Source organism: Chenopodium quinoa, unplaced genomic scaffold (genome assembly GCF_001683475.1).
Source record: "Chenopodium quinoa cultivar QQ74 unplaced genomic scaffold, ASM168347v1, whole genome shotgun sequence".
Lineage (NCBI taxonomy): Eukaryota > Viridiplantae > Streptophyta > Magnoliopsida > Caryophyllales > Amaranthaceae > Chenopodium > Chenopodium quinoa.
In genome coordinates, this window is record NW_018743906.1 from 1,486,235 (window position 1) to 1,497,596 (window position 11,362).

Below are 11,362 nucleotides of genomic sequence, written 5' to 3' on the forward strand. Positions count from 1 at the left end.
AATTACAATATATCTTGAACAACTTAAAACAAAGAAGTTGATGATTGAGACTTTCATTGTTTCATACAACTAAGATCAAAATCCTATATACTTAATATTAATCTAAGTATTTGCTTATTTGCACTATTCTTGATTTCTTATACTTCCTCGGTTTTTTAAATATTGCACCACTTACCTTTTAAGGAAATATCACAAATTATGCACCATTTTTATTTTAGGAAAAGAAATACTTGTGTTCACACTACAAATACCAAATATACCCTTGCTTTTTCTGAATTGATTTTTTAGTTTATATATACTATCACATGGGCATTCTTGTATTTTTACCTTTCTCTCTCATCCTTTTTTCCACTACCAAAAATCTTGTGCTAAACTCCTACGGTGCAATAAAAAAAAAAGAACGGAGGAAGTATCACTAGTAGAAAATATCAAAAAGGCACCCCTTAATTGGCACCGGTTCAGTCCAAACCGGTGCCAAAAAATGGGCTACAAAATTGGTACAAAGCTGAACCAGAATAAAAGGCACCGGTTTGAACCGGTGCCTTTGCGAACCGAACCTTTTAATTATTAAAAAAAAAACCGGCCTTATCTCTCCTTAAAACCCTAAAAGCGCAGCTTGCTCCTCTCTCTCCTCTCAATCCGCCTCTTTCACTCTCTCCTCTCCCTTCTCTCTCCTCGGTCTCCCTTCTCTCTCCTCGATCTTTCCGTCCCATTCACTTCTCTTTCTCTACAACAACAACAACACCACCGCAACAAGAACAACACCACCACCGCAACAAGAACAACACCACCGCAACAACAACAAGAACACCACCGCAACAAGGGTTTCACCACCGTAACAACAACAACAACAACAACATTAAGGGTTTTTTGTTTCAATTTTTTTGCGTTTCTGGGTTTTTGTTTCACTTCTCTTTCAATTTTTTTTGTTTTCTGGGTTTTTGTTGATTAAAATCCAAATAGTAAGGGTTTTGTTCGATTTCAATTTTTGTTTTCAGATTGGGTTTCTGGGTTTTTGTTTTTTGATTGGGTTTTTGTTTTTGCGTTTCTGGGTTGTTGTTTTCAGATTGGGTTTTTTAGATTTGGGTTTTTGCGTTTTGGTTTTTCAGATTGGGTTTCTTGGTTTTCGTTTTTCAGATTGGGTTTGAATTTTTTTTTCAATTTTTGGGATTAAATTCTGGGTTTTTTTTTTCGAAGCTTAATTGTATTAATGTTTTTTTTTTTTTTATATAATTGGTGCAGATATGTTATTCAGATATGAAATCGAAGAAGCAAGATACAAGAATGAATGGTGTTTTTGTTGTTTTTTTTTTATTAACAATATTGTAATTTTTTTTTTAAATTTATATTGTAATTTTTTTTTGTATTTATATGTTGTAATTTTTTTTTATTATGTATTGCAAATTTTTGATGATATTTATGTTGTAATTTTCGATGATATTGATGTTGATTAGGGGATTTTTCCCCACCAATCACCATCTGACAAGTGGACCAATCAGGTTCCGCCATGTGTCCGTCACATGGGCCAATAGGAGCCTGCCATGTGTCAAGCAATGATCCGTCCACTATGGACCAATTACGACACGACACGTGTCCTTCCCATGACACCTGGGATAACCGGTCACCTAGGCCCAACTTCCGAGGGAAGCCCAATCAGCCCAAGGTTAACCTAAACCTAGATTGGCACGTTTCCCGAGGTTATAAATACCTCCCTTAATCCTCATTAAAGGAGATTACACGCAAAAAACGCAGATTACACACATTAAACACTCTCACCTAGAGAGACCCAATCACTTTAATTTCCGCATCAATTACTCCTTAATCAAGTACTAACTTGACCGTCGGAGGCGGATCTCCAATCATCCGGAGCATCCGTTTGTTTTGCAGGTACAGGCGTCCGGTTCCAGTTTCGGAATTGTAACTCTCCCGCAGGACATCAGAAAACCCCGAAACATCTTGGCGCCGTCTGTGGGGAGAGTACTTATGAGATGGCATCCACGTTTGTACCGACTCCTGAAGAGAGACGTCCCCTGGACGACCCTCTAGTTCAGTCGGACCACGATACTGAGAATGATTTTGAAGTTGAAGCTCACACAGCTTCAGACGGGACCCTAAGGGCCCGACGTACCCGTCATACCGAAAGGAGGGAACGGGAACATCTTCATACAGGAAGCGAGCCAGCAGGCGCACCGCCTGTTCGGCAACAGCCGACTGATGGGTCTGCTCCCATCACAAGGAGTGAACTCATGACCTTCATGAGGGACTTCAAGGGAGAAATTCAAGAGTTGATCAACAAGAAGCCGCCTGCTCTGGACAAGGAGCAGTCGGCTAAGAAACCCTCCACTTCACAGAAGAGGAAGCCAGTTCAAGGGCGAGAGGCGACTCCTCATCCTAAATCTAGGAAGCGGGAGCCACCTGCCCTTGATTTCACAAAATACCGTTTTCCTACTCCAGGAAATAGGAAACCTGTTCGTCATATTCAGGCGGACGGGTCGAGAAAAACATACACAGACGCTCGGCTACTGCTAGAGCAGAAGAAGAGTGACCGATTGTCAGAGTCGGCCTCTACTTCAAACCTCCAAGACAGTCTGCGAAATACCTCGATGAGGCATACTCAGTCGTATCATGAGAGTCAGTCAGGCGGCACCTCCCGTCAGTCCGGCTATCATAGCGACCAGGCGGTACCAAACTTACCGTTTGTACCGTAACAACAGTATTTTTTACAGCCACCTCTGTTTGGTGGACATGCAGCAAAACACGTCCAACCTATGGACTGGCAGCTACGGTTGCTTAGACTTGGCGAACAACCGTCGGCCTTCTCCAAGGAAATTACTGAAGCCGCTCAGCCGGCCAAAGTGAAAAATGTATTAGTAGGCGCCTATGACGGCACTACTAACCCAGAAGACCATCTGATGACATTCACCAACCTGATGTACCTTCAAGGGTTGGATGATCCCACTTGGTGCAAGTGTTTCCCAGCGACTCTCAAAGGAATCGCACAACAATGGTTCGGCAACCTGCCGACTGGTTGTGTAAATAGCTTCAAGACGCTTGCTTACTTATTCACCTCCAACTTCGCCATGAACATCCCTGCGAAGAAGACGACCCTTGATTTAGGAACAATTCAACAGGGCGAGAAGGAGGGGCTTCGTTCTTACATCAGGCGGTTTAACCTGATGAGAATACAGATTCAAGGGTTACCGGATGAAGTAGCCTATACTGACTTTTTCAGAGGTCTCAAAGACGGGTCGACCTTCAAATTTGATTTGGTCCGAAAGAGGGTGGCGACTCTTCAAGAGGCCTTGATTGAAGCGGAAGCCTATATACAGGCGACTGATCTTTGTAGTACGGTAAAACAGTCGGACGGGAGAAGGTCCGACAAAAGAGAAGGACGACAGAAACAGTCGACAAACAAAGACGAGAAGAGAAAAGAGGTCTGGGCGGCTGATTCCTCTAAACAGCCGGCCCAGAAAAAGTAAAAATAATTCAAACCATACTCCCTAAAGTATGCGTTTAACAAGGATAGCCAATTTATCCTAAAGGAAATCAAGGGACGGATCTCAATTGAGAAGCCGGTCCCCATGAAGGGTTCTGCAAACAACCGGAACCAAGAAAAATTCTGTGATTATCATGAAGATGTTGGTCATCACACCAATGAATGTATCAGTCTCATGCGGTATCTGGACCGCCTGGCTGAGCAAGGTGATCTTGACACTTATGTCAAGAAATCTACGGGGAACACTTCCTCAAAAAAGCAGTCGACCAAAAAGAATCAACAGGCCGACAGCTCCGATACAGATGATGCAGTCGTCTACACCATTGCAAGCGGCTTCTCAGGAGGCGGCCCCACTATTAGGGGCAACAAAGACAATATCAGACGGTTAGATGTAAATTCCGTTCACCAAGAACGGCCCTCCAAATATTCATTTCCTGAGATTGTCATCACTGAAGAAGATCTAGGAGGGGTAAGAGGGCCGCATGACGACCCTATCGTTATTGAATGTAAAGTGGCCAACCAGAGAGTTGGCCGAATCCTCATAGATACCGGAAGCTCCTCAGATCTCATCAGTAGCAAATGTCTGTCGAAACTAAAATATCAGACTGATTGCATACATCCGGCATCCCACCCTTTAGTAGGGTTTGAGGAGGAGTCGTCCACCCGGTGGGACGAGTGGATTTACCCATCCGCCTGGGCGAAAAAGGGGAAGGACGACACATGGTAGTCCGGTTCCTGGTAGTAGAAGAACTCTCGGCCTACAACATGATTCTGGGACGACCAACCCTGAATAATTCCAAGGCTGTTATAATCCCATCTCTTATGTTGCTCAAGTTTGAGAGGGATAATGGAACAGTCGGGTCCCTAAGGGGATATCAGAGGATGGCCCGAGAGTGCTATCTCTCGGATGTCAAGCCCACAATTATGGCCACTGGGTCGAGTGTTGGAAAAATAGACCTTGACAATGTCAAGGAGAGTGCGCCTGTTCAAGAAGCAGGCGGCAAGAAGAGAAAGGCATCCCAAACAGGGGCCGCAAGAAAAGACAGAAAATAGCAATCATTGGCAGAGGAGCGGTCGGATGAATTCCGCCCTCAGCCTGCTAGTGAGCATACGGACCTGATGTTAGATGACTCGCGTCCTGACAGAACAATCAAGGTTGGGACGACTTCTCTAAGGGACCTAGGTGACGACTTTCACAAACTATTGAAAGAATACAAGGACATCTTTGCATTCGAAGTCCATGAAATGCCAGGCATTAGTCCTGATCTGGCGGTACATAAACTGGTCGTGGATCCGAAAAAGAAGCCGGTACGGCAGAAGAAGCGGAACCATGGCGAAGAAATAAGTCAGGCGACAGCCGCCGAAGTTAAAAAATTACTTGATGCAGGGTTCATTCGGCAATGTTACTTCCCAGACTGGGTTGCAAATGTGGTGCTTGTTAAAAAGCCGAATGGCACCTGGCGAATGTGTGTAGACTACACAGACTTAAACAAGGCGTGCCCCAAAGACAGTTACCCTCTGCCTAAAATTGATAACCTGGTCGACTCAACAGCCGGCCATGCTTTGATGAGCTTTATGGACGCCTACTCTGGTTTCCATCAAATTCCTTTATGGAAGAAAGATCAGGAGAAGACGGCCTTCGTCACTGATCAGGGGTTATGCTGTTACACGGTCATGCCGTTTGGTCTTAAGAATGCCCCGACCACTTTCCAGCGAATGATAAACACTGTGTTCTTTGATCAAATTGGGAGAAATGTCGAGGCATATATTGATGATATGATTGTCAAGTCTAAACTTCAGAAAGATCATCTGTCGGACCTCCGAGAAACTTTCGCCACACTCAGGCGGCACCATGTCATGCTCAATCCCAAGAAATGTGTCTTTGGAGTTGAGTCTGGGAAATTTCTCGGATTCCTTATCAATCAGAGAGGAATAGAGGCGAACCCTGAGAAGGTGCAGGCGGTCATTGACATGAAGTCGCCTCGTACCATCCGAGAGGTTCAGAAGTTAACAGGTTGTCTGGCGGCCTTGGGAAGATTTCTAAGCCGATCAGGCGACAAATGCCTATACTTTTTCCAGGCAATTAAGAAAAAGGCAAGGTTTGAATGGGGGCCGGATGCTGAGGCGGCCTTCCAGAAATTGAAAGTTCACTTGCATTCCTTGCCGAGGCTGGTCAGCCCTTTGCCCAAATAAGTACTCTACATGTACCTGGTCGTCTCTGATCATGTGTTAAGCGCTGTTCTCCTTGCTGAAAGAGACGGTTGTCAGCTCCCGGTCTACTTTGTCAGTCATGTACTGAAAAATGCCGAGTTGAGGTATCCCTTAGTGGAGAAATTTGGTCTTGCACTCTTCATGGCTGTTAAAAAATTGAAGCCCTACTTTTTGGCACATGAAGTTGTCGTGTATACAGACCAACCTATCAAGCGGCCACTGACCATCATGGAGTCGTCAGGCCGAATGAACAAATGGGCCATAGAAATACAGAGCCTCGAAGTTACTTTCGAGCCTAGAAAAGCAGTGAAGGGGCAAGCCTTTGCTGACTTTATTGTTGAGATGACTCGTCCTCCTGACTCTCAAGTTACAGACCAAGTCTGGAAGGTATATGTGGACGGAAGTTCTACTTCAAATGGTTGTGGAGCAGGCGTCATATGTCAGTCGCCAGAGGGCGACAGGTACGAGTATGCTCTACACTTCAGTTTTCAGGCCTCAAACAATGAGGCAGAATATGAAGCTTTACTAGCCGGAATCCGCATGTGCAAGGCGGCAGGAGCAAGAAAAATAGACGCCTGTTCCGATTCACAATTGATAGTGAGTCAGTACAATGGCGAATACGAAGCAACCCATCCGGCCATGATCAAGTATTTACAGGCGGTCCGACAAGCAGTCGGCTCCCTTGAGGATTTACATCTGACCCAAGTGCCGAGATCAGAAAACAACCAGGCGGATGCACTTTCAAAATTAGCATCATCCGCCTCCTGTGATACTCCTCGAACTGTTTTTTGGGAAGTAATGGAGAAGAGAAGCATCGAGGAAGACCCTATTGGAATCCTAGACAGAAGCTCAACCTGGATGGATCCAATCAGGGCATATCTCACAAACGGTACCCTGCCGGATGATCATCAACAGGCGGCAGCACTGAAAAAACGAGCAACCAGTTTTGAAATAATAAAGGGAGAACTTCATAAAAGGGGGTACCTTCAACCCTTCTTAAAGTGTGTTACTCCAGAAAAGGGGCGAGAGATACTGGACGATCTTCACTCTGGTTACTGTGCTTCCCATATAGGCGGTAGGACGCTTGCTCAACGGGCAAGGCGGCAGGGCTACTTTTGGCCTACTTTAGAAGCAGATGCGATGGTGATGGTGAAAAAATGTGACAAGTGCCAAAGGTTTGGAAAACTAATTCACCGTCCGGCTACTGACCTCACTACCATCCATAGCCCACTACCGTTTGCTAAGTGGGGCATGGATATTCTGGGTCCATATACGCCTGCTACAGGCGGAAGGAGGTACATACTTGTTGTTGTCGACTACTTCACTAAATGGGTAGAGGCGGAGGCTGTAAAGGGAATCAAGACGAAGGATGTAATTTCATTCATTTGGAAAAATGTCATCACTCGGTTTGGGGTTCCCATGTCTATGGTTTTTGATAATGGTCCCCAATTTGAGACGTCTGTTCTCAAAAGCTGGTTGGGTGACCAAGGAATTGCACACTACTTTGCATCTGTCGGTCGTCCACAAGCAAACGGCTAGGTAGAAGCCTTTAATAAAATCATCTCAGACGGTCTCAAGAAAAAGATTGAACGAGCAGGCGGCCTATGGGCGGATGAATTACCACATGTTCTCTGGGCCATTAGGACGACTGAAAAAGGGGCGACTGGAGAAACTCCATTCCTCCTAACTTATGGTGCGGAAGCTGTTCTTCCAATTGAACACTACGAGCCGACTCTTCGAGTAATGCTATATGACGAAGAGGCAAACTGGGAAGCCATGCGCCTGGCATTAGACTCACTTCCTGAAAGGAGGGGCAATGCTGTCTTGCGCCATGAAATTTACCGCCTGAGAATGACTAGATCATACAACAAAAAAGTACACAGGCATCCACTCAAAGTGGGGGACTTTGTACTTAGAAAAATGAAAGCAGTTGGTAGGGCTAATGAGTCTGGCAAACTAACTCCCAACTGGGAAGGACCCTACCGAATCTGTGAAGAGGTCAGGGATGGTACCTACCGTCTGGGAACACCAGACGGACAGCCGTTGCCTCGAACTTGGAATGTAGATAATCTTAAGAAATATTTCTTTTGAATGATGTAAATAGTCAAGGGCTACTTAATAAAAGTTTGCATACTTAATATTCAATTTTGTACTAAGAGGGGCATGCCTGCTGACAAACAGTCGGCTACTCTCCATGTTTAATTTTTATTCTTACTTAAGAGGGGCAGGCCGCCTATACATTTATAGTTGGCTACTCTCCATTGAGTATTTTACTCTATCTTCAGAGGGGCATGCCGCCTGTACCTTTACAGTCGGCTACTCTCCATTGAATATTTTACTCTATCACCATAGGGGCATGCCGTCTGGACATATAGTCGGCTACTCTCCATAGAAGAGGGCCGACTGGTTCCAAACACACAGCCACCCCCCCTTATACTTAACTAAAAATGATCAGTGCCTTGCCGACCCTGTGCCTAAACAGGCGGCTACCCTCCTTTTACTTAGCACCTACGTTCACCAAGAACTAACCAAGGCCACAGGCCGAATGATCAGACCAGGCGCCAAGCCAACTGATCCAATCTTCAAAACTAATACGACCTGTCCCAACATCATAGCAGGCGTCCGGCGGCAGCCCTCCGGATGAAATTCGTCGCAGAGAGCAGCTCCCTTTTGGGTGGAACATTGCTCTATAAACTAATTACACGGCACCTATACGACTGCCCCCAAGGGCAACCACGTAGCCGTTTTTGAGACAAGGATAACTCTATCACTAACCAAACCAGTGGTAGCAGTTGGCATCTGAGTCAGATGACCGCCTGTATTACTTGGGATAAATGCAGGGGGTACCTCTTGAGTTAATAGCCAACAAACATTGGCGAATCAAAAGGTTCAGCCGGCCTCCGCCGCCTGGTACCTTTACTACTCAAGCAGGAGTGACGGCGACTGAGTAACTCCAAAGTTAACTCATAGTCACTCTCTCAAACTTAGTATGGAGCCTAAAAGGTATGAGTCGTCCGCCAGTTTTTAGCAAACAGGGGCTCTCAACCACTACTCCTGCTAGGTTAACAACTTATGAGTTAAAAGCCAACAAACATTGGCGAATAAAGGGGAACAACCGGTATCCACCGCTTGATACCTCTACTACTCAGTTACTTGGCGACTAGGTAACAATCATGTTTACTTGGTCACTCCTTAAAAAATTTAGTATGAAACTAAAAAGGTGTTCATACAGCACCTGTTCACACTAGATTAAATATGGCGGGAAACAGTCGGCCTAGACGTCGTAAAGTCTCTAGCCTAAAAGCATGACAAGTAGGAAACAACTTTCCTACTTGGTTAAATTTACAAATGACAGGACCGCCTGTCTAAAGGGGATCCAGTCTTTAAAATGGTTCGAATACCGATTGGATAAATGGCCGACTGATCGTCTAGCCTGGAAACAGACAACCAGTCGTCCAGGGGCATAGGCGGCGTGACTAACTATCCGTACCTGTCTGCAACTATCGGCCATGTAAAACAGTCGGTATAGTGTACAATTGGATATCAGAATATTCAATACTTAAACAAATTTGAAGCAAAACAAAAAATTCATTAAAAAGAAGCCGGTTATTAAAGACCGGCAAAATATTCAGAGCCCCGGCCCCCTGGCCGGGTAAATACAAACAAACGGCACGCAGGCCGTGGAAAGAAGACATAAAGCTTAAGAAGGGGGCAGATCTTCAATATTAGCAGCTGCCGCCTGGTCAGCACTCTTCTTGCTGGACTCGGCTTCAGCTGCATCCTTCTTTGATGCATTACCCCCAAGCGGCACAAGCGCCACTACCGGCTCCTCCTCCTCCGCCAACGCCTCTTCCTCAGCAGCCGCCAGGATCTCTTGATTATATCTATCAGAACACTGGGGGTACGTTTTTTCCCATGAGGCAAAGTCGGCATTGGGGAAGAGGCGGCCCCAAGTCATGCGCTGGATTTGAGCAGAGTCTTCCATCATCTCCCGGACCAGCTCTTTCTTTTCTTGCTCGGCCTTTTCCGAGAGCTCCTGAGTAAGACTCTTCTCCTGGGTCACCAGGCGTACCTTTACGCTCGCCAAGGATTTCTCCAAGGTTTCGTATGAGGACATCTTTTGGCGAAGAGGTCTCAGCTCGGCCTTGAGGTTGTTGATGGTCGCCTCCAGCTCGCTATTCCTCTTCTGGGCCGCCTCTAACTGAGCCCGGATAGCGGCGGTAGCCTGCGCCTGATAATAAAGAATATCAATGGTCTGAACTTCATTTTGGGCAATTTGAAACATTGCCTTATCACAGTCAGAGGCGTCCATAGCTTTTGCAGCCTTTACCTCTTTGTTCTTCCGGTCAAGCGGCTTGCGAAGGCCGTTCACTCGGAGCAGGGCCTAAGTAAAAAGGGGGAACATGCGTCAGTTTCCAAACAAAAAGAAAACAGGCGTCCTGGAATTCAAATACTCAAAAATATGCTAAGTATACCTCAGCAAGGACCCCTGCAATCCCGTCTAGGTCAAGGGTGCCGACACCCCTGACCGCCTCCCTTTCAGCTGGAGGAACGGCCTTGATCATAGACTTGGCCACCTCGACCAAGTCAGGCTCCTAAGGGCCGGCTTCATCAAGCATAAACAAACGGATTAGACCTAGTAAAGAAGGGAGCAAGTCTAAAATTTACAAGGATAATTTCATACTTCTAGGTGGCCCAGCTGGAGTTTTAGAAGAAGTGGTCGGCTGTTTCTCAGCCGCCGCATGTTTCCTGGCAGAACCAGGAGAGCTCGCAACAGTCGTCCTCCGGGCCCTGGGGTCCGGCTGTTGGGAAGAAGAAGCTCTTGGAGCGCCCGTCTAAAAAAGAAGAAAAGAGTCAGTATATGCATAAACACAACTCCAAAAAGAGGGTGAAAGGTTCGAAGCCCACCAAGGGTGCCCCCTTGTTGGGGGAGTCGGTTGAAGACTGTTACATGATGGAGGCCCGCAACATGGCCGCCGCAGTCTTGGAGGCGGTAATTTTGCTCATGGCGTCCGCTGCAAAAACAAATAGCATAGTTAATAAAAGTCATAACAAGAAATGCATGGAACAACAGAGTATTCGACAGGCCGGCTACCTCTTGAGCACCGACTGCTGAGGCCACAGGCGGCCAAAAAGTACTCGTCGTAGAGCCATTTGAAGCTCGGGACGCAGTGCAGGGGTACTTGCTCTCGTACCCCTGAAGTAGAGTTCACCTTCGACTCTACTTTGAAGAGTCCTTTATCTAGGATCTCTTTCTTAGCCTTGGGGGGAACAGGCGGCATGCTGCGGCCGCCTGCAAGAAGGGGCGGACTCCTGTTCCACCTGTTGAAGCGCTTGTTCAGCTCTGTGTCTGAACTCTCAATGATAAGGAAGGTGCTCCGCCAGTCCTTCCATTTGTTTTATTTACCTCTCGTCATGAGGTAGCCCCTATGGCTCGTCAATTGATACCAGCCGGTACCGCCTGCCTTAGGGGTCCGGCTGAGGTAGTTCATGTGGGCGAAAGCCTCGAAGTTCGGCTCCACCCCGTGCAGTTCGCACCCGGCCACATAGCCAAGTACGTTGACCCAAGAGTTCGGGGCTAACTGCCATAACCCCAACTCATACCCATCCAAGATCCGCTGAACAGCCGGATGTAGTGGGAAGCGCAGCCCAGCC